The following is a 23,295-nucleotide window of genomic DNA, read 5'->3' on the forward strand; positions in this document are numbered from 1 at the left end:
TAGTGAGCTTCCTTTGCCATGGTGTCAATGTGGTTGGACCAGGACTAGGAACTTGAAGCTGTCAAGACCCCCGTTGTCTTCAGTACCATTGATTCAAACAGGAGCACATGCACCAGCCCATTTTTTAACATCAATGACCATCTCTTTCGTTTTGCTGAAGTTGACGGAAAGGGTGTTGCCATGATACCTTGTCACTAGGCTCCCTTTCTCCCTCCTGTACTCTAACTCATTGTTATTTGAGATGCGACCCACTAGAGTGGTATCATCTGCAAACTTTGTAGCTGGAGTTAAAGAAGAATTTGGCCACTCAGTCATGAGTGTATAGAGAGCAGAGGTTTGAGAATGCAACCTTATGAGACTTACCATGGCAGAGGAGTTGTAGCCAAACCTTACTGTTTGCAGTCTGTTGATAGGGAAGTCAAGGATTCGGTCACAAAAAGAGGTGAGTCATAGGTCATGAAGTTTGGAGATGTGTTTATTTGGAGTTATAGTATTGAAGGTTGAGCTGTAGTCAGTATACAATAGACTGTTGGTATCTCATGTTGTCTTGATACTCAAGGAGATGGTCTTTGTCATAGCCTTGTTTTGGCAGGAGGCAAATTGCAGTAGGTCAAGGTTGTTTTGGAGGCTGGTTACGTGTGCCATGACCAGCCTCTTGACTCACTTCATGACGAGTCCAACAGGTGAACTGAAAAGCCCTCAGATTGTGTGGTGTAGTCAGGTGAAGAGGGTGTAAGCCATCTTTTGGTGAGATGTAGCACACAGCAGCCTCTCAGTTCCCTTTCAAAGGCCAGTCTCCCTCTTAGTTCATCAACTTTACACTCAACGGTCTGGACGTTAGCTGGTAGGATGTTTAGGAAGGGAGATTTGAACCGATGTGACTTCAGTTCACCTGCAGCCCAGCCTGTTCACCTTGCTGCCCAGGTAAGTGGTTGGGTCAGGTTAGTCCTGGGAGTGGAGCCATGTGGACTGGAAGTTATTTAATTTATTCTGGCCAGACCTGGAAGACCTGGAGTGGTTTATTCTGACCAGTTGTTGTTCCTGTGAAGGTCTGAAAGTTCTGAGGTGGAATGGGCTGTCCAACAGGTAAGTGAGGCATCTGGGGTAGTTTTGTCATTGGGACAACCTTGGGTGCTCTGTAGGTTTGGGCTTCTGATCTGGAGAGACCTGAACATCAGGGATTCAGTTGAGTCAGGCATCAGGATAGCTCCCTTTCACTCCTGGGCCTCGTCCCCTGCTGCCTCTGTTGTGTTGGTTTTTGCCTTGTGGTCAGCATTGCGCACTTCTACTGGCCAGGTCTTCTTCACCCTGGTCGGTCCTTGGCATTGGGTCTCTGTCAGATGCTCTAGTGGAGTCCAGGAGTTGGGTCATGATATTGTGGGCTTCATGAAATCAGCTCTTCACCTTGTGCAGACTTCCAAATGGACTGGCTCATCCAAAATCTCCTGGTCTGGGTGCAGAGGTTAGGTTGGTAGATTCTGGACGTTGGAGCATCATCAACCTGTGTGCAGATTTTTAAAAAAGTATTATTAATCATTCTTAGATGCAGGATTTAGATTTAAAAGAGTAAAACAATTGTAATAGAAGTAATGACTGGATTTGTATGTGCTTATAAGTATTATAACATGTACAGGTCTGTGGAAGTCAAACAGAACCAGCCTCCTGCTGCATACTCACTGATTGGCCTTGCTGCAGTTTGTAATTTGGGTTTGGATGTGGAGCAGGGCAGGCTAGGCACACGTAAGCCAAACTGTTTTGCTGTCTCATTTGCACCACCTAGTAGCATATTTTCCCATTCATTTGATTCAGGGTTCCAATTTAATTACATATATTTTTTCACTTATGTGTTTTAGTAATATTTAATTAAAACTGTAAATTTATCATGAGCCATTCAGACACTCCTGTGGCCCCCAGTTTCTTGTTTTTTTTTACTTGTATCTGCAAAACCCAACATGGCTGCCACGATGGGGAGGGGTGGAGAGCATATGGTCCACGTTGAGAACTATTGTTATAAATTGTGAATAACTGGATTGGAACAGCAATCTCTGAAACTCCCTGCTTGTCACAGCATACAAACCCAAAAATGCTCCATTCATCTCTAATGTTTTCTATTTGTTTCTCAGAAGGCCTGAAATTCCAAAAATAACACATCCTTGATTTTTTTTTTTGATTCCTGTCTTTTTGGGTTAAAATCTGTAAAATCTTTGGTTTCATTCTAATCTCTTCTGAACTCGCTCTAAGGCCTTGACATCCTTCTCAAAGTGTAAAATGTTAAGTTAATAGTGGAATGAGGCTTGACCAGAGATTTATAAGTGTTTAGCATTAGTTCTTAGCGCATTTTTTAAATCTGGTTCCTCCTTTCATAAGGTACAAGTGCTAAATGTCTTATCAAATTGTCTGGGGCACCTTTAAAAAATTTTGGAGGTTCATCCCTAGGTCCCTTTGTACAGTCTTACTTTTTATTTTGTGACTTTCATTTTATTTTGCAACTATTTAAGAAAATAATCTGACAAGACAGTTTTAGTTGAGTTTTGTTCAACCCTTTTAGCTTTGCATAGCAATTCCGAAAATCTGAAGTTTTGATTTGGACACACTGATGCTTTCAGTATGAACTGCATACACAAAGCCCTGAATTAATGATAGACTGTGGGGCAAGATGATCATGCACTTGGATTAATTTCAGGAGGGGTAGAATTGAAATGCAACCACAACAACTGTGGTTAGAGCACGCTTGGAGCTTTGTGACCCATACTGGTCTCCAAAAGTAAAGCTGATAATGGAATCACTGGTGAAGGTGCTAAATGATTTACTAGATTCATCCTAGAGCTGTGGTTAATCCAAATAAAGAAAGGTTAAATGGAATGGGCTCTTCTGGGAGAAAAAGACTGGGAGATATCTGATAAAAGGTCTTTAAGGACTGTGAAATTGTTTGATAATATAAATTTAGAGAACACCTTTCAGTTTGTGGGGGAGGCCTGAAAGTTACGTAAATCAGTCACTAATAAATACAAAAAGTGCTTTTGAAGAAATTCTACCAAGAGATTTTTGTAAAGTTGAAGTCTGCTTTAAGGTGCGATTCAAATTAAAGTGAAATGTAAATGAGATGAGGCTGAGAGGAAAATTGGATTGGCCATGATGAGGTGGTGGAGTAGACTCGATGGGCCAAGTGGCCTAATCCTACTCCTATATCTTATGGTCTAAAAGTTAATTGGGTTCAATGAAGAGGGAAGCTAAAATGGCTCACATTGACTATCAACAGTCATGGACCTGTTGTCTGACAGACCTATCTCTTTGTTCATGTATTTGATCAGTATATTTTACATCTGTACAGCTCTGCCCATACGATACAAACAACAAATGAAAGAACTATACCCTCAGATTAGTTGAATGAATAGGCAGCTATATGGTAGACTCAAAGAAATGGATACGTAAGGTAATCTACTTTGGTGAGAAAAACCAAAATGCATTAAGTAGCACCCAATCCCTTTGTACATCAATATTTCCAAATTTAGTAGTCCTTGTACATTGGTCGCTAATAGCAAACATGTAGTAGCAGCAAAGGGTTAAGAAGGCACATGATCGCTATCATTTCAAGAGCTTCTGACTGCAGAAGCAAGATTTTTTTTTTAACCAGAATTACAGCATCATTGTGAGTATTTTTGAGCAAGTTTGGCTTCTTGACCGAAGGAATGATGTACTTTGCCTTCATTATTAAGGCAGTTCTCCTTACTCTTGAGTGTTGATGAAGAGACCGATGAGGAGAGAAGAGCTGCCACTTCCACCCTTAGTCAATAGCTCACGCACAGAAGTCAGCTCAGTAAGAACCTATATCATGAGATTTAATAAAGTCCTAAATGCATTCAAGGCCTGAACTTGCTTGATGGATTTTTAACAGAAATTGCTTTGCAGCAGTAGCTTCCAGCTGTTACATTGTCATAGAGTCACTCATCATGGAAACAGGTTCTTCAGGCCAACTAATTCATGCCAACCAGATTCCCATCTAAGCTAATCTTTTCCTATATTTGGCCTCTATCCCTCTAAATATTCCCTATTCATATACCAGCCTAAGTATGTTTTGTAGATTGTTTAGAGAAATCAACCACTTTCTCTGGCAGTTCATTCTGTACACTGTCCACCTCCTGGATCAAAAGAGTTGTTCCTCTGGTTCCAATTAACTTTCTACTCCTTCACCTTAAACCTCTGTTTTCTAGGTCTTGATTTCCCAACACTAGGAAAAGGACTGTGCATTAACCCTATCTATGCCATTTTAAAAGGGCACACCTCATTCTCCTATGCTCCAATGAAAAGAGCCTCAACCTGCCCAGACTGTCCATAATGCAGTCTGTTGAGTTCTGGTAACATCTCAGGAAATATCCTTTGCACTCTTTAAAGTTTAATGGAATCTTTACTGCATTAGAAAAATTTGCCAAGAACGATCATGGTCATGGGACCATGATCACCCACATCATACAACACAGCACATGATGACGATGGTGACTATAGCAGGGTGACCAAACTGAATACAATATTCCAAATGTAGCTTCACCAACCTTTTGGACAATTGTGACATAAGATCCCAACTTCTGTACAGTACTCATTGCCCTGACTGATAAAGGCCAGCATACCAGCCTGTGTACTACTTGTGATATCACTTTCTGTGAGCCATGTACCTGTACTCCTAGGTCCTTTGGTTTTACAGTAATCCCCATGGTCATGCTCTTCACTGCAAAAGTTATTTGTCTTCATAAATTGCTGTAGCTAACACTTCCTGTATTAAGTACCGGAGGAGGTCAAAGTGCAGAATTATCTTTTTTTTTATATAAATGTTTTCTGCTTCTATATTTCTCATCAATTTTTCTGAATTTTGGTAATTATGGTGTGATTTTCAACAAAAGAGAATCTCAGTTTAAAGTAAGATGCTGTAGTCAGGGATAATAGTGTTACTTTAGTTGCTGGAATAATATTGACATACCAGATCAAAGCAACACACAAACTGCTGGAGGAACTCAGCAGGCCAGGCAGCATATATGGAAATGAATAAACAGTCGATACTTTGGGCCAAGACTCTTCTTCAGGATTAGAAAGGAAGGGGGAAGATGCCAGAATAAAAAGGAGAGGGGTGGGAAAGGAGGAAAATTAGAAGGTGATAGGTGAGGCCCAGTGGGTGGGAAAAGTAAAGGGTTGCAGAGGAAGGGATCTGTTAGAGGAGATTTGACTATAGGAGAAAAGGTGGGAGGGCACTCAGGAGGAGATGATAGGTGGATGAAAAGAGTTAAGGGGCCAGAGTGGGAATAAAAGATGGGAGGGGGGATTTTTTTTAACCAGAAGGAGAAATCAATATTCACACCTTCAGGCTGGAGGCTACCCAGATGATATATAAGGTGTTACTCCCCCACCCTGAGGGTGACACAAGAGGAGGCCATGGACTGAAATGTCGGAATGGGACTTGGATGAAGTGTTTAGCCACTGGGAAGTTCTCCTTTTAGCAGATGGAGCAGAGGTGCTCAACAAAGCAATCGCTGGGGGACGTCACGTGATGACGTAGGACCGAGACGCTGGAACCCAGCCCTCCCGTAAAAAACTATGCCTCATAAACAGAGGACGAAGAAAATTACTACCGCGAAGACCGCTCAAGTTGGAACAGAATCAAGGCCTACTTCTACTGAAGAACCACGGATTCAGGTACAACACACCCCCGGTGAAACAGAAAAGGAGACCACGGCAGCATCGGCCATTTCTAAAGGGAAAGATCAACGAGAACTGCGCAAGCGTAAAGGAACGAGCATGCGCAAAAGAGAGCAACTAGAACTACAAAACCCAGCAATGACTGAAACCGACAGTGAAAGTGAGTCTGAGAGAGAGCCGGACTCTCTGGAAAAATCAGACGAAGATGGAGAAGAAGATGAAAGTTCCTCTGAAAATACAAAAAAGACTTTGAGGCAAATAATGCATAAATTAGAAAAATTAAATGCATTAAAAGTAATTAAAAGTAACCAAAAAGTAATTAAAGAAAAAATAACAAATATGGAGGCTATGTTTGATAAAATGACAAAGAAACAGGAAAAAATGGAAAAGAAAATTACAGATTTGGACGTCAAAGTGGAAGAAATGGATGGAAGAATGAAGAAGATGGAAGATGATAATGATGCCTGGACATCAGAAAGAAAACAACTCGTGGGAAAAATTGATAAGCTTGAAAATTTTAGTAGACGCAACAATATTAAAATTGTTGGACTTAAAGAAGGTACCGAAGGAGAAGACCCAATAAATTTTTTTCAAAAATGGATTCCTGAAAAATTGGAAATGGGAGAAGAAACTTTAATTGAGATTGAAAGGGTGCACAGAGCCTTAAGACCAAGATCTCAAGATGATCAAAATCCGCGATCAATTTTGATAAGATGTTTAAGATACCAGGATAAAGAAAAGATTTTGAGGGCAGCTGCCCAGGGTGCTAAAAGAAGAAAAGGTCCGTTGATGATAGCAGAGAAACCAGTTCTTTTTTATCCTGATATAAGTTATAACCTTTTGAAGAGAAAGAAAGAATTTAATCCAGCTAAAAATGTTTTATGGGAAAAAGGTTATAAGTTTTTAATGCGTCACCCAGCAACATTGATAATTTTTTTGGAGGAGGGAAAAAGATTTTTTTCTGATTATCAAGATGCGGAGGTGTTTGCACAAAAACTTCCATCTCTTCGCTAATTAAACGTAGAGATTTCTAAATGTAGTGGTTAAAGACGAAGACAGAGAAAGCAAATGGACATTTAAGGATAATATAAGGGAGAAAAGTAAAATTTTAGAAATATTAATTGAGAATAGTATGTTTTTTATATATATATATATATATATATATATATACTTTTTAAGTTGCGGGGGGGCTGGGGAGCTTTGAATCGGTTACTACGGGATTCACGTGTGTAATCATGGCGATTGCCATGACCCGTACAATAGAGGGGGGTAATGTTGTGTTTTTTTTCTTTCACAACATTAGTAGGGGGGTATTTTGTTTTTTTCTTTATTTTCTATTTTTCTTCAATTCTTTTGCCTGGATGATTGGTGGGGACACACATAGCAACATAGAGACTTCTAAAAAGATTTCCCAGGATACAATGAAAGTTGAAAGATTAGGTATTATTATAGATTGGAGTAACATAAATAAAAATAATGACTAATTTATTGAATTTTTTAAGTTTTAATGTTAATGGGGTTAATGGACCAATAAAAAGAAAAAGAATTTTAACATATATTAAAAAAATGAAAATAGATATAGCTTTCTTACAAGAAACTCATTTAACGGATATAGAACATCAGAAATTAAAAAGAGACTGGGTTGGAAATGTTATTGCAGCTTCATTTAACTCAAAGGCAAGAGGAGTTGCAATTTTGGTTAATAAAAATTTACCAATTAAAATACAAAATGTATTAATTGATTCGGCAGGAAGATATTTAATTATACATTGTCAAATTTTTTCAGAACTATGGACTCTTATGAATATTTATGCACCAAATGAAAATGATGTAAAATTTATACAGGAGGTCTTTTTGAATTTGGCTAATGCACATTATAAAATATTAATAGGTGGAGATTTTAATTTTTGTTTAGATCCAGTTTTAGATAGATCAACAAAGGCTATTACAAAATCAAAAATAGCAAAATTAACTCTATCATTGATGAAAGATTTAAATTTGATTGATATATGGAGAAGAATCAATCCAAAAGAAAGGGATTATTCATTTTATTCAAATAGACATAAAACATACTCAAGGATAGATTTTTTCCTATTATCAACAAATACTCAAGATAGAGTGAAAAATGTGGAATATAAAGCAAGAATATTGTCTGATCACTCTCCTTTAATAATGACAATGATAATGATAGATAAAGAGGAATCAATTTATAGATGGAGATTTAATTCAATTCTACTAAAACATCAAGATTTTTGTGGTTTTATGAAAAAGCAGATTCAGTTCTTTTTAGATACAAATTTACATTCAGTTGATGATAAATTTATATTGTGGGAAGCAATGAAAGCATATTTGAGAGGCCAGATAATAAGTTATACTTCTAAAATTAAGAAGGAATATATGATAGAAATAGATCAATTGGAAAAAGAGATTATAAAATTAGAAAAAGAATCTCAAAGAAATATGACAGAAGAAAAACGAAGACAACTTATTAATAAAAAGTTAAAATATAATACACTCCAGACATATCGAACAGAAAAAGCAATTATGAGAACTAAACAGAAATATTATGAACTAGGTGAAAGATCACATAAAGTTCTTGCATGGCAGTTAAAAACAGATCAGATTTCTAAAACAATAAATGCAATTCAAACAAAAGTGAATGAAATTACTTATAAACCTCTAGAAATTAATGAGGCTTTTAAGAATTTTTATTGAGTTGTATAATTCACTCTGAAGATGAAACAATTGGTTAATATGTATATTTATTTCTTTCCCCTAATAAAGTTATTACGAATTCAATGGAGCATGTGGAGATCTTCCAACAACCAGGCATTCTTTCTTTCTTTTTTTTCTTTCTTTCTCTTTTTTTTTCTATAGGGCAGTTAGGGGGGAGGGGTTAAAGGGAGGGGGTAAGGGTTATATACATTTTTTTTCATACTTTACTTTGTAACTATTTAAAAATGCAATAAAAAAAAAAGTTTTCAAAAAAAAACAAAGCAATCCCTCAGGTCTCAGCAATGTAGAGGAGGCCCCACTGGGAGTGCCGGACACAATAGACGACCCCAGCAAGTTCATAGGTGTACTATTGCCTCACCTGTAAGGACTGTTTGGGGCCTTGGATGGAGGTGAGGGAGGAAGTGGATGTGCAGGTGTAGCACTTTAGCTGCTTACAGAGATAAGTGTCGGAGGACAGACTAGTGAAGAGAGGTGAATGGACAAGGAAATCACAGGGAGCAATCCCTGCGGAAAGTGGGGTGGGGGAGAGAGGTAAAGATGTTTGGTGGTAGGATCCCTTTAGAGATGGCAGAAGTTGCAGAGAATGTGTTGGATGCAGAGGCTTATGGGGTGGTAGGTAAGGACAAGAGGAACTCACTCCACTGTTAAGGCAATGAAAAGATGTGATGAGCGCTAATGTTCAGGAAATAGAGGAAATATAGGTGAGGGAATGATGGAAGGGAAACAATATTCTTTGAAGGAGGAGAATATTCCTGATATCCTAGAAAGAAAAGCTGCATCCTGGGATCAGATGCAATAGAGGTGAAGGAAATGAGAAAAGAGAATAACATTTTTACAGAAGACAGAGTGGAAAGAGGTATAGTCAAGATGAATCAGTTAGGTTTATACAAGATGTCAGTTGACAGTTTGTCTCCAGAGATAGAGACTGAGTGACAGAGAAGGGGAGGGAAGTGTCAGAAATGATACCAGATCAAATGCTACCACAGTTGTTTAAAAATCTAGAGCTAAATTAATATATACAGTAATTTTAAATATGAAAGTAAAAATATATTTGTCATAAATACAACAGCTAGTTTACTAAAGAGGAAAGTTTGTCATCTTTAACTTCTCTAGTTTGTGTGTGATTTCAATTCTACACTCACAAGAATGCAGACTGGCTGCTCTCTAAATTGTCCTAACAAGTTTTCTCAGTTAAGGACAACCAGGCAATAGATGTCAGCCTAGGAAATGAAGTCCTCAGTCCAGGAATTAATTTTGGAAAAGACTAGGTAAATCAGTGATCCAGTGAAATTCATTTAACTGATTAATTCTGTTTGTAGCATATGCTTACCTGACATTAAGATAATCTGTATCTAAATATGCACGCACCGAATAATACAACTGGAAATGCTTCATTAAAAGTTAGGGTTCCTTTGGTCATTCCAATTGGATGTTAATTCTAGAGCTAATGCATGCTGATAATCACTGCCCTTCCAGGATTTATGGGAACATAACCCAGTCTATTCCTAGTTGATACCGTGAGGGTAAATTATTCCATTGTAGGCCATTAACAGGATGATCTGTACTATCTTCAGTATACATACTGTATGCACAGAGCCATGCAGTGAGTTAAACAACTTCCAAATGTCACCCAAGGCAGAAAGTGAAACTGCAAAAAGTTAAATAAAAGACATTGTTAAATTCAACATCGAATCATCAGGGGCCTGACTATACTAATACTGTTGATTATTCTAACATCCGGTGTTAATCAAATTAATACACATACACAACACTCCATAAGTATGCAATGTGAACAAGAGTAAACTCGTGGCGCAACAATAAATTTAGACATAATGCTTCCTTCAAAATATATCTACTAATTGTGAACCAATATTAACAAACACTTAAGACTCACAGATATTGCTGTTTCAAGGATGGATAAAGAGTGGCTGGTGATGTGTGTCTTCCACCGTGCACTTCAAATAGAATAAAAATAACCCGCGCAGGAAATGATATTAAAAAAACAGCTTACGCACAGGAAGGGACATTCATACAAAGCAAACTTTGCCTCTAGTGGCTGGAACACTCCCCACCTGGCATCCATAGGATGTCAAACTTAACTACTGAAACTGAAAGTCAAATAATCACTATGTCTTTGGCAAAAGATAGTATCAAACTGGTCTTGAAAACATGGCAATGTCTAATGAGCAGACAGATGGCATGGAGTTTACCCAGAATAATAATTGAGTGAGTTATCTCTGAGGTGAATCATGCCTTCTTTATCCATTCTCCAACTTGCTGTAGCCCCTCAGAGCCTAGAAAGGGGCAGAATTTACTAAGGGGACTTTGTTCTAGGAGAGACATGTGCTTTGTGATGCATTGCACATCTCTGCATAAATCTGCCTTTGAACAAGAAGGATTGTAACTTTTGCCCGATTCAGTTGCTTTGTGCAGAGAGGTTGCTTATAAATTTGCCAACCATCACAGAGGCTGTTTGGCTATTCCTTTAAAGGAATGAGCAATGTGAGAGGGCTGGGCAATTGCTCTGGTAGGCGAAAAACAGCTTGAAAAACACGAAGTGTGCACTGCCAAGTTGGAGCAGTGAAAATTGAGTGATTTTGGTCGACACTTGAGGACATATTTTGAGATTACTTCAGGATCATCTAAGTCTAAAGTTTCCTGCTGACACTGTTCCTGTTAGAGATCAGCAAGAAATGCTGGGCCAGTTAATCATGAGGAGAGGGTGAACTGGTTAGTTTGAAGCTATCTTGTGGCATGATCAGCTGGGTTGAAATCAGTAGGAATATTAGCTCTTCTGAGTTGAATCATAGTACATAAACATAGAATTGTCCCATATCAGACCACAAAGCACTCCAGCGGGTGGTGAAAACTGCCCAGCAAATTATCAGCACCCAATTTCCCACCATTGAGAACATTTATCATAAACACTGCCTGAGCAGGGTGAAAAGCATTATCAAGGACGCATCTCACTCTAACCATGGACTTTTTACTCTCCTCTGATCCACTAGGCGCTACAGGAGCCTCTGCTCCCACACCAGCAGGCTCAGGAAGAGCTTTTTCCCTGAGGTTGTGACCCTACTGAACCTCACATCACAGCACTAAACAGTATTGCACCCATATTGTACTGTCTCAGTATTTTTATATTTGTATGCTATAGCACTTAATTTTTATTCCCAGTTATTTTGTAAATAACACTATTCTTTTGCATTTCTGGTTAGATGCTAATTGCATTTCATTGGTTTTGTTACTCAGCACAATGACTATAAAGTTGAATCTAATCTAATCTCCTTGTTTCATTAAATAAACACAACCTTGCTGTATGTAAAAAAAAAACTTGGTATCATCTAGTTCTATGTCCACCTCTTTGCTTATCATCTCTGCTATCTCAACTGCTAGAACAGAAGCGGTGAGTTCAAGCCTCAATGTGGTGAGATCTGGTTTGGGTGCAAGCTTTGCCTTGCCCAGGATAAATCCAACTTCACTATATCCAGCAGTATCTCGACCTTCAGGTATGCAACAACAACAATTGCTTTAGTTGATGCATCACTGAAGATGCAGATACCTTTCTTTTGGGCTGTAGATACTGAAATTGTTCTGTAGGCTCTTGGAATTTTCAAGCCTACAAGATCCTAAAGGGAAGGACACAACTTGTGCTTCTCATTAGGAAGTACGCCATTTCCATCCACAAATCTCCAAGGTCAATTTTTAACATAAAATGTGTGTAAATACTGACTGGAGGAGCAAATCCAAGAGGGTCAAGTAGGCTGTTGATATTCAATAGCACGCCACAATATATAAAAGGTCTTTTGATATCAGCAACCCAGAAAGTAAGAAAATCGGTAACGAGGTCCCATCCAAGGCCCAGACTGTACTGCAGGGCAGGGAGGTCTTGTCCAAGATCAAGATTATTTGGCCAGATCTTCAGTTGGGAAACATTGCATGACCTCAGCACTGTTGGATGCAATCTTATGAGATCTGCCTCCAAAAGAAACACAACCTGGTGGCTTGGAGGCTTGTCTGCCTCAGTGACCTGGACAGCTATGAAGGCTTGGGTCAGGGCTTTACGTTTTAGCTCTTGGTAGGGTTATCCATGCTAAACAGATCAAAGAGTAGAGGCCAGACTAAGAGTGGTCCACTGGTCCTCCAGGTTCAGGAGTTTGGCTCAGAGCTATTAATGCTAAGTGGTAAAACAGAATTGTTACAGAAACAGCAATGAAGAATCTTTCTACATTTGAGTGTGATGGTATTCCTGAGATTCCACCCAGGATTTGCATGACTAATGGTAGTGAAAACCTGAGACAGCTGCTGGCACAATGAAGGAAATCCTGAACACCATCAGAGATGGAGGACCTTCATTGCTGCCCTAGACACCAGTGGTGTAATAGACAGTAAGTAAAAATTATGAGGTGTGAGATTAAACTGAGCCAATATGTCTTGTGCTCCTTTCAGCACGCAGATTGCTTCTTCTACACTAGAAAGTATTTAAGACCATCCTCACATAGATCCTTTCTATGTACCTCTGTGCTTCAGTCCCAAATTCCTTCTTTCTCTCACTAGCTCTTCTCATCAGATTGCCACAGCTGATGAGGGACAGTTACCAAATACATGAACTCTCATGTTATATTTCAGAATCTTGTTGTCCAGTTGGTGGTGTTGAACCCACAAAAGTCTGAGGTAGTCTCAATGATCCTATCTCGCTAAGAAGCTGTGGGATATTTATTTGAAGTCAGTCATCATTGCGACAGACTCAGTTCAGAAGTGCATGAGAACGCTGAGTAGACTGTTATTGAGGTCCGGACCTTGCAAGAGGATATTGTTTCATGATATGCCTTTGAACTTCACACTTGACTCAAAGATAGTTCATAATTGTGCATGTTTCTGAGTACCAAAGTTGGGCAAATACCAGTTTTCTTTGTTGGTATCTGATGAAAGAGCTGGCTGAGCCAGATTGTTCCTGAAGAGTCTCTCCATGAAGTCCATGTAATGATCTTTTATTTCTGGTTTTCTTCTCAATGTGTGATTGAGGGACATGAGCCAACTAGGTAGGAGGAGTTGTGGAGAGCAGAAAGGAAGGGAAGTGTTTGACTTGTCTTTACTAAACTTTGTTCATGATTCAAATGAAGGCATCATTTTCATTGGAAGGTGCCACTTTGTAGTCATCTTCCGAGTGACAAAAGACCAGATTGCCTAAATCTGATTAAGCATAGGTAAGTATGTCAGGGCACGTGATTTGTTTACCTACAATCTTCTCTTTCATACAGAGTTTACTCTCTCAGGGTCTGAAATGGGCACCTATTCTCTAGGTTATTAGTGTTGTCAGTGGGCTGATGAGCACCGTTGAGGAAGACTTCACCTGCTATGGCCCAACCCACGTCCAGTCATTGAGCATAAGGTGCATTGTGCCGACCGTTGCACTGTTCATTTACCTTCTGTACGTGGATGGTGTCTCCGCCAAGCAACGGGAGAATCTCAGCAGAACAGTCAGATTGGAAGATCTTGTCAGCTATGGCCTTAAGATATGAATGACAGCGTGCAGTTTTGGGTTGATATTTCATCCCTGTTGTTGGGAATATGGTTGCACTCAATGAGGGTTAGCAGATCTCCCCTTCTATTAACTCCATGTCAAATCGACTGGCTTCTCTTCCAGCAACTTCTGATGTTCAAGAACACATCTTTGGAGTGTGTGGGTAGACAAAACTTTGAATACTGAATATGTCAACAAATGGTGATTATTGCCAATGACACATTGCTCTGATCATCTAATATCATGTATGCCTTTATTTTTTGCTCAGGATGTTGGCCAGACATATTTTAGAGTAGGATTTGCCTTGGAAGCTACATCTGATGGATGCTCAGTTGGCTCCCACTGTGCTCTGCTTATAGGTGTGCTAGTGCAAATAGTAGCCCAAAGTGCTGATATGTGCTGGTCACTGTTATACTCAGTGCAGTGTATGATAGCTTCATAACCTTTTGCTTGGTGCTCTGTTGAAGCACAACATTTGATATATTGAGTGCTCCTTTTGAAAATGTCTCCGATCTCCCTGCAGTTTTTCTCTGAATCCTCTGCACTTAAGAGGTGGGGTTTCTTAAGGACAGGACATTTGTCTTTTGGGTTTCAGTTTTGCAGACATGATTGGGGTTTTGTTTTTCCGTGGTTTTGTTGGGGACCTTTCTTTGAATGAGGTGTTACCGGAAGTTGAGAGCACAAAACTGTGGTCATTTTGCATCTCTGCACGGCAACAAATAAAAGTCCACAAAGAAGGAAAATGGTGGATAGGTGGCATGATGGTTCAATTTATATCTGAAATCTTCAGTTATCCACTGTTTTGGATATTGTTCAATAGCTTCTGCACTGTAGGTAACCCTCGTTTTTTTGCGGCGTGCAGTTTTGACAACAGGTCTGCAAACTCCTCTAGCTTCTGCAGGTTCTATCTGTCAGAGCTTTGGAAAATGTTCATGTTTACTGAAGAGAGATCCTTCAATTGCCTCTGGAGAGCCATAGCATTTGTCCAGCCTCCAAAGCAGTATTTGTAAACCTGTAGCTGGATTATTAATGTGAATTTCTTTCACCTTTCTTGTTTCGTTGCTTTGAAAGAAGTTGGGCGACTGCACGGGAACTGTGCTCCACTAAATATGATGTTGGAAAGGCAATATAGAACATTGTAACCTTTTTTTCCACAGTGCAGGGATTCAGAGATTTCTTTCTGCAACCAAAAGTCTTTTTTGAACCTGTGCTTCAACTCAAAATCATTTTAGTAGTGTTACGGACTCAGCAACAATAAATATATGAGTTAGGCAGGGGTTTTTATAACAAATAACACGTTTATTAAACACTGAAAACAAACCCCCCAAAAGTAAATAAGTTACTAACGTAACCGGAAATCAGCTGCTGAGCGGCAGCTTAAACAGTTCTTAAAGCAATGAAGCTTAAACAGTTCTTAAAGCGATGTTGCAAAAACAGTTCTTCAAAGTAGTATTGCAAAAGTTCAAAATGCTCACAGTCCATTTAAGGGAGAGACTATTTTAAGACGATTTAAATTCTCTTTCACGTCGTGTTGTTTCGGTTCCCAAATCGAACTTTTCCCATGAAGAATTTACGTAGATGGACAAATGGAACATCTTAAAGGCACTGACCTTTCCTTTACAAAACTGTTCCCAATCCTTTCTGCTGTTTCACAGGGATTAACATGAGAACAGTCAACGAATTCCTTCCGAATAAGGATCAAACAAGGTCGAACCTGTTGCACCGTCGAAATCGATTCTCCTCGATCTTTTAACTCCAGAACTCCTATCTTCACTCTCCACTGACTTGTCAACTAGCAGTGTTATAAAGAAACTGCTGCCAAATACCTTTTAAACTTTAGGCATTAGATAAAACTTCATCTTTCAACTAAACTGCGTCATAACATTAAAATCACGCAGTGGCATGAAGTCAACATGGCAAATCCAGCCACAAACTGCCCCTCCTCACAGGGAGGGGTCCTCCTTTTATACCCTGTAAAAAAAAAAAAACCCTGTCACATGATCTCTACTGGCGGGAAAATGACATCATTCCACCATCACAAGATCATTACCTCAAGTCCAGTATAACTTCAACCCCAGTCACGGGACAAGGGTACCACTGTCACATGTCACGGGTATGTAACAGTAGCAAGATCAGTTCTTCCTCCATCAATCTTATTAATCTCTCATTTCAAGTGTTCAGAGATGGTTTTATTACCTGATCTGGAATTTGGATCAAGGGAAGTTCCTGAAATTTCTCTGGTGTGTCTTCATGCAGCTCACTCAGTATACTTGAAGATCATCATCTGGTATTCTTTATTTCTCTTCCAATTCAAAGGCTCAGTAATTGGAAAAGGTCATGACAGTCAATGTTGCACTTAAATAGAGAACTTGGACAGAAATGTAGAGGTGACTGATTAGATTTTGATAAGATTCATATAACCTCTTTACAATTGAAGATTGCTTCATTAAATTTTGCAAACAATTCTGACAAACAAGGAATGTCAGACCCAATATTCATGAGTTGATTACTGAATGAAGTATTAAAGTCTTCAAAGAATTTTAACACAGTTTCAAAAAGTGCATAAAAGTGTCTGTCAGTTTCTTTCTGAGAGCATCTAACTTTTGTTTGCAACAGCAAACATTCAAACTGTTCATCAATCTCATTACAAAGCTCTTGAAATAGTCTAGAATTGAGAGCATGTGACTTGATTTTGTTTACCGCTGTGATAACAGTATTTAGTAATTGGTGCAGCCAATCACGGGGTTTTTTTTGCAGCAAGATGTCTATGAATTACACAGTGAATAGTAAATATATTAGGTACAGTTTTTTTTTCAAGAAATCAATAACCCCCGTAGTGACATCCTACAAGCACGATTGCTGGTGAGCTGAATGTCCTTGCCTTTGAAATATTGCTCCATAAATCCAAAATATTGATTGCCCCCTTCATAATATATCTTTAGTCCCCTTAACTCTTGAACCATGCATGCTTCTTTCTTTTATGGAAGAGGCTATAACCAAGAAGCAAAGGTTTGTTGCCTGGCAATGCTGATTCATTCAGCTGCAGAACAAATTCTGTTGTCCTAAGTATGTTGCACAATGTGTCTTCCACATTCTCAGACATTTCTTGAATTCATCTTTGAACGGAGCTGTCATTGAGTGGAATCATTTTAAGTATTTCATCTGGTAACTTGTGCAAAACTGTACTCACAACCTCCATTTCTGCTGTTAGAATCAGCTCTCCTCCAGTTGTATGGAGCTTTCCATTTTTAGTAATGAGCAATGAAATGTTGTATGAAGCTCGCAAACCATCACTGCTTTGTTGTGAAGTGTTGGCAAACATGTTTTTTATTTCAGAATTTTACTAACACTGTACTACAGCAGTGAATGACAATAATGTGCCGGACAGGCTCAGAAATAACATGATTTTTTTTCAATCCAGATTTCTCATGATATGCTAAATACAGAAATGTCACATTGCTTTTCAACAATTATTCAGTGCTTCGAGCAAAGTCTTAAGTCTTAGCTGTCAGGCATTGTAAGAGGACAGATTTCAATTTGTAAAGGAGCTTCCACAATCTCAGGTTATTCTAAAGCATTACATATTCCCTGCAATAACAATTGCTTCTCCATTTAACACTGGAGTTCTCACCAGGTTCATTGCAAAACACTATTGGTATCAGATTTAAAGCAAAGTTACAATTGTACTTATCAAGGAGCTACATAATTAAATTCTCAAAGAACTTAACGCACTTTAAAGTAGTGCTGAACCAAGAGGGTGTCTTTTAGCTCCTTGCCAGCCCGAGCATGCAGCAACAATTGGAGTGCGCTCTTCTTCTCCAGTCTGCAAAGGTCCCGGGCCATTTCTCAGTGTGCAGACTGAAATTGCTTCTGGGATCACAGTGCATGCTAAAGTATTGCTCGAAGAGAGCAGTGCCTTAGCAAGAGATAAGGTGATTATGTGATCATTGTAGTCAATTATGAGGCACTGAGGATCAAATATGTATAATAATTCATTTCTTAAATTATAATTCCTCTCCCTCAGCTGCTCTCCCTTACTACTGAGCGCCCCAAACTGTCTCCTTTATCACTCCTTTAGAAAGCCCCACTACCCCTGGGGGGGAGGGGAGGAAGGCATGGGAGAGGGAAGGGGTGGTCAATATTGCTACCTTGGGAACCATTGGCCTAGCTCTTCATTAGGTTTGAGACCTAGTCCTTCCATGGCATTGCAAAATCTTGACTTTCACTACAGATAACTTGTTATTGAACACTTCCAGCCCTGCTAAGGCTAGGTCTCGACGAGCCAGGTACCAAGCCAAATCTAATGCACCTGCAGCTCCTGAATGAGAGCATTGTGGAGACCGGTGCACAAAATGTGTTTACTGGAGTAGGTGTAAGTTCAGTCTGCCCATGTCTGTACAGATGAGTTTGGCATCAATAGCAACTTTTGACAAAGGTGTTTGCTGTGTTTGAACTAAGGAAGGGGGTGTTGTTGGTCTTTGCTGCTGTAGACCTTGACTGTCGGTACTTTGTCTGTGAAAGACAGGCTGGTTGAATGGTGAGGACAGCTTCTTCTTGTAGAGCTGGAGCACTTTTTTTTATAGTTGGACACATTCTTTAGTAAGATGCATTGGCTTTTGTGATGGCAATATGAGTAGATTCAGTTATAGATTCACAACTATCTAAGTCTGTTGCTATTTCACTCACTTTTGCCTCTGCTGAGGAAGCCTTGGCTTCATGATCTAGCTCGAGTACACTTGCTCTCTCCATGTCTATATGTGCTTTCTCCATATCTATATGTATTTTCTCTATTTTCATCTCAACTTCAAGCTGAGCGTAAGCTGCTTTCTTTCTTGTAACTTCACCTTTGGAGAGCTTGTGCTCATTGTGGTTTTGTTTGAGCGTCATAAATGCTTTAGATGAGCCATGTTCTGACCTGACTTCCAGGTCTTGATGATTGATGTTGCTTGGGTTGGAAGCTGAAGTTATCATCTACAGCATTCAGACAAGTCTCCAGTCCATGGGCGATGCCTTTGAAAATGAGCTTTCTATTCACTCTATTGCCTTCACTGTGCTAACGTACACAGTAATGCAGTGAGCTAAGCAACTTTTGAAAAATTGCCTGAGGTGGAAGCTTTCCTTAGTGTTTTTAAAGAGATCTCTTTTCTGTGAAACTGCACAGTTAAGAAAAACACGTATTAAATTCAATACAGAACCATCATGTGCCTGAATATACTAATACTGTTGATTATTTTCCAGTGTTAACGAAGATAGTACAGGTACACAACACTTCATAACTATGCAGGGTGAACGAGAGTAAACTCATGGCACAACGATAAACATACTTTCTTCAAAATATCTCTACTAAGTGTTTGTAAATACTAAGAAATAGCTAAGACTCACAGATACTGCAGTTTCAAAGGAGATAAAGAGTAGGTGGAAATGTGTCTTCCACCTTGCGCTTCAAATAGAATAAAGTCTAAGCTACGCAGGAGATAATTTAAAAGCAGCTTATGTATAGATAGTGATGTTTGTACAAAATGAACTGCACCTCTAGAGGCCAGAACATGATCCCCATTAATTCCGAGAACAGATGTTATATGTTTGTCTCACTTGGGGAAAAGAAGCTAGTGTAGCGGTGTGCTACGAGCAGCGCTAAAATTACGACACGGAGTCGGTAACTGCAGTCGAAGGAAAAACTTTATTCGAAAACTTCAGCCTCACTTTAAAGCCTCTGTCAACCGGCCCCCCATGGCGAAGAGGCTCCAAAGCCTGTGCTCGCAAACCCCCGTAGGCTATCTAATTGTGAGTCGGTTCGGATACGCTAGGAAATGAGGCGCTACATAACCCCCCCCCAGAACCGGCGATACACCCCCCAATGTCCACAGCCTGGGCCAGAACCTGCTTGGGAGGTGGGCCTCTGCGCCGAGGCGCCGGAAACTCGGCCGGTTGCGCCAGGTCCACATGGGCCGGCTTGAGGCGGTCCGCCGTGAAAACCTCCTCCTTCCCCCCAACGTCCAGCACGAATGTGGACCCGTTGTTCCGGAGCACCGTAAACGGCCCCTCGTATGGCCGCTGCAGCGGCGGCCGATGCCCGCCCCTTCGTACAAACACAAACTTACAGTTCCGTAGGTCTTTGGGTACGCAGGTCGGGTGCCGCCCATGCTGTGAAGTGGGTATGGGGGCCAGGTTACCGAGCTTCTCGCGAAGTCTGCCCAGGACTGCAGCGGGTTCTTCCTCTTGCCCCCTCGGGGCTGGTAGGAACTCCCCGGGGACGGCCAGGGGCGCGCCGTATACCAACTCGGCCGACGAGGCGTGCAGGTCGTCCTTGGGCGCTGTGCGGATGCCGAGAAGGACCCAGGGAAGCTCGTCCGCCCAGTTGGCTCCTCGCAGGCGGGCCATGAGGGCCGACTTCAGGTGACGGTGGAAACGCTCCACTAGCCCGTTCGACTGTGGGTGGTAGGCAGTTGGGTGGTGCAGCTGAGTCCCCAAAAGGCTGGCCATAGCTGACCACAGGCTGGAGGTGAACTGGGCGCCTCTGTCGGAGGTAATGTGGGCTGGTACACCAAAGCGGGATATCCAGGTGGCGAGCAGGGCTCGGGCGCAAGATTCGGAGGTGGTGTCGGTGAGCGGGACCGCCTCTGGCCATCTTGTGAACCGGTCCACGATAGTCAGGAGGTAACGCGCTCCGCGCGACACTGGCAGGGGGCCCACGATATCCACATGAATGTGGTCGAAACGCCGGTGGGCGGGATGGAACTGCTGCGGTGGGGCTTTGGTGTGCCGCTGAACCTTGGCCGTCTGGCAGTGCATGCACGTTCTGGCCCATTCACTGACCTGTTTGCGGAGACCGTGCCAAACGAACCTGCTGGAAACCAGCCGGACAGTTGTCCGGATGGAGGGATGCGCCAAGTTATGAATGGAGTCGAAAACACGTCGCCGCCAGGCTGCGGGGACGACCGGACGGGGCCGGCCGGTGGCGACGTCACAGAGTAGGGTCCTCTCACCTGGGCCCACGGGGAAGTCCTGGAGCTGCAAACCAGAGACTGCAGTCCTGTAACTCGGAATCTCCTCATCTACCTGCTGTGCCTCTGCCAGTGCCTCAAAGTCTACCCCTTGGGAAAGGGCATGAACGGTAGGGCGAGAGAGCGCATCCGCCACGACATTGTCCTTACCCGAGACGTGCCGGACATCCGTTGTGTATTCAGAGATGACGTGCCGGACATCCGTTGTGTATTCAGAGATGTAGGACAGGTGGCGTTGCTGGCGGGATGACCAGGGGTCGGATGCTTTCGTAAACGCAAAGGTAAGCGGTTTGTGGTCCGTGAACGCGGTGAAGGGCCGGCCTTCTAGGAAGTACCTGAAATGCCGGATTGCCAGGTAGAGCGCCAACAGTTCCCGGTCAAAAGCACTGTACTTGAGCTCGGGTGGCCGCAGGTGTTTGCTGAAAAACGCCAGGGGTTGCCAGCGACCTGCGATGAGTTGCTCCAGCACCCCACCGACTGCCGTGTTTGATGCGTCCACTGTGAGGGCGGTAGGGGTGTCCATTCTGGGATGTACTAGCATTGCGGCGTCAGCCAAAGCTTCCTTCGTTTGAACGAAAGCGGCGGCGGACTCCTCGTCCCAGGTAATGTTCTTGCTCGGACCCGACATCAGGGCGAACAGGGGGCGCATGATCCGGGCAGCTGAAGGGAGGAAGCGGCGGTAGAAATTGACCATACCTACGAATTCCTGAAGGCCTTTGATCGTGGTGGGTCGGGGGAAGTGGCGGACCGCATCTACCTTAGCGGGCAGAGGGGTTGCCCCGTCTTTAGTAATCCTGTGGCCCAGGAAGTCAATGGTATCAAGCCCGAACTGGCATTTGGCAGGGTTGATTGTAAGACCGTACTCACTCAGTCGGGTGCAGAGTTGACGGAGGTGGGACAGATGCTCCTGACGACTGCCGCTGGCTATGAGGATGTCATCCAAATAGATGAACGCGAAGTCCAGGTCCCGTCCCACCGCGTCCATTAACCGCTGGAACGTCTGTGCGGCATTCTTCAGGCCGAACGGCATGCGGAGGAACTCGAAGAGGCCAAACGGGGTGATGAGAGCCGTTTTGGGGACGTCGTCAGGATGCATCGGGATTTGATGGTACCCTCGGACAAGGTCGACCTTGGAGAAGATCCGGGCGCCGTGCAGGTTTGCCGCAAAGTCCTGAATGTGCGGCACAGGGTAGCGGTCCGGTGTGGTAGCCTCGTTCAGCCTGCGGTAGTCGCCGCACGGTCTCCAGCCCCCCGTCGCTTTGGGCACCATGTGCAGGGGGGAAGCCCAGGGGCTGTCGGACCGCCGGATGATCCCCAATTCCTCCATTCTCTGGAACTCCTCCTTCGCCAGTCGGAGCTTGTCCGGGGGAAGCCGCCGAGCACGGGCATGGAGGGGTGGTCCCTGTGTCGGGATGTGGTGCTGTACGCCGTGCCTGGGCATGGCTGCTGTGAACTGCGGTGCCAGAACCGATGGGAACTCCGCCAGGACCCTGGTGAAATCGTTGTCGGACAGCGTGATGGAGCCGAGGTGAGGGGCTGGCAACTGGGCCGCGCCCAGGGAGAACGTCTGAAAGGTCTCGGCGTGTACCAGTCTCTTCCTGGGCAGGTCAACCAGCAGGCTGTGAGCTCGCAAAAAATCCGCACCCAGAAGCGGTTGGGCTACGGCGGCCAGTGTGAAGTCCCACGTGAACTGGCTGGGGCCGAACTGTAGCTGCACCTGACGGGTGCCATAGGTCCTTACTGTGCTGCCATTCACGGCCCTCGGGGGGACCCGGTGCCCTGCTGCGGGCGTCGTAACTCGTCGGAGGTAAAACGCTGATCTCAGCCCCAGTATCGACCAAAAACCGGCGTCCCGACCTTCTATCCCACACATACAGGAGGCTATCCCGATGGCCAGCCGCCGTAGCCATCAGCGGCGGCTGGCCCTGGCGTTTCCCGGGAACTTGCAGGGCGGGCGGCAACGGCGGGCTTCTGCGCCCCACCGCTGGTGGTAGAAGCACCAGTGGTCATCGGGCCGGGGGCTAGCGGGCTCTGCGGCCGGGCCTGGACTGGTTTGCTGCCGGGAGCGCGGCTGGGAGATCTGTGCGATGGCCCGCTCACCTTTTTGGCGTTCCACAGCAAGTCCGCCCGGGCTGCCACCTTCCGGGGGTCACTGAAATCCGCGTCGGACAGCAGCAGGCGTATGTCCTCGGGCAGCTGCTCCAGGAATGCCTGCTCAAACATGAGGCCTGTGTGTCCCTCGGCCAGAGACAACATCTCATTCATTAAAGCCGATGGAGGTCTGTCGCCCAAGCCATCTAGGTGCAGTAAACGGGCAGCCCGCTCGCGCCGTGAGAGTCCGAAAGT

General features: G+C 42.8%; 2 protein-coding genes across 3 annotated transcripts in view; one reads left to right on the forward strand and one right to left on the reverse strand.

Moving 5' to 3' along the window:
• fam78bb (family with sequence similarity 78 member Bb) overlaps nt 1–23,295 on the reverse strand; it is a 59,813-nt gene that overhangs the window by 31,733 nt on the left and 4,785 nt on the right. Inside the window, exons 1-2 of one of the 2 annotated variants that reach the window (XM_059984779.1) lie at nt 10,316–10,596; nt 364–1,501 (exon numbers count right to left, since the gene is read on the reverse strand). The gene's annotated coding sequence lies outside the window, so the exon portion shown is untranslated. Of the gene's footprint in view, nt 1–363; nt 1,502–10,315; nt 10,597–23,295 lie in introns of those variants that run through there. The other variant, XM_059984781.1, reaches the window with a different exon arrangement.
• The window catches only part of plpp6 (phospholipid phosphatase 6), a 46,969-nt gene that overhangs the window by 5,608 nt on the left and 18,066 nt on the right, over nt 1–23,295 (forward strand). The window lies entirely within an intron of this gene.

This window comes from Hypanus sabinus, chromosome 11 (assembly GCF_030144855.1).
Source record: "Hypanus sabinus isolate sHypSab1 chromosome 11, sHypSab1.hap1, whole genome shotgun sequence".
NCBI classification, from domain to species: Eukaryota; Metazoa; Chordata; class Chondrichthyes; order Myliobatiformes; family Dasyatidae; genus Hypanus; species Hypanus sabinus.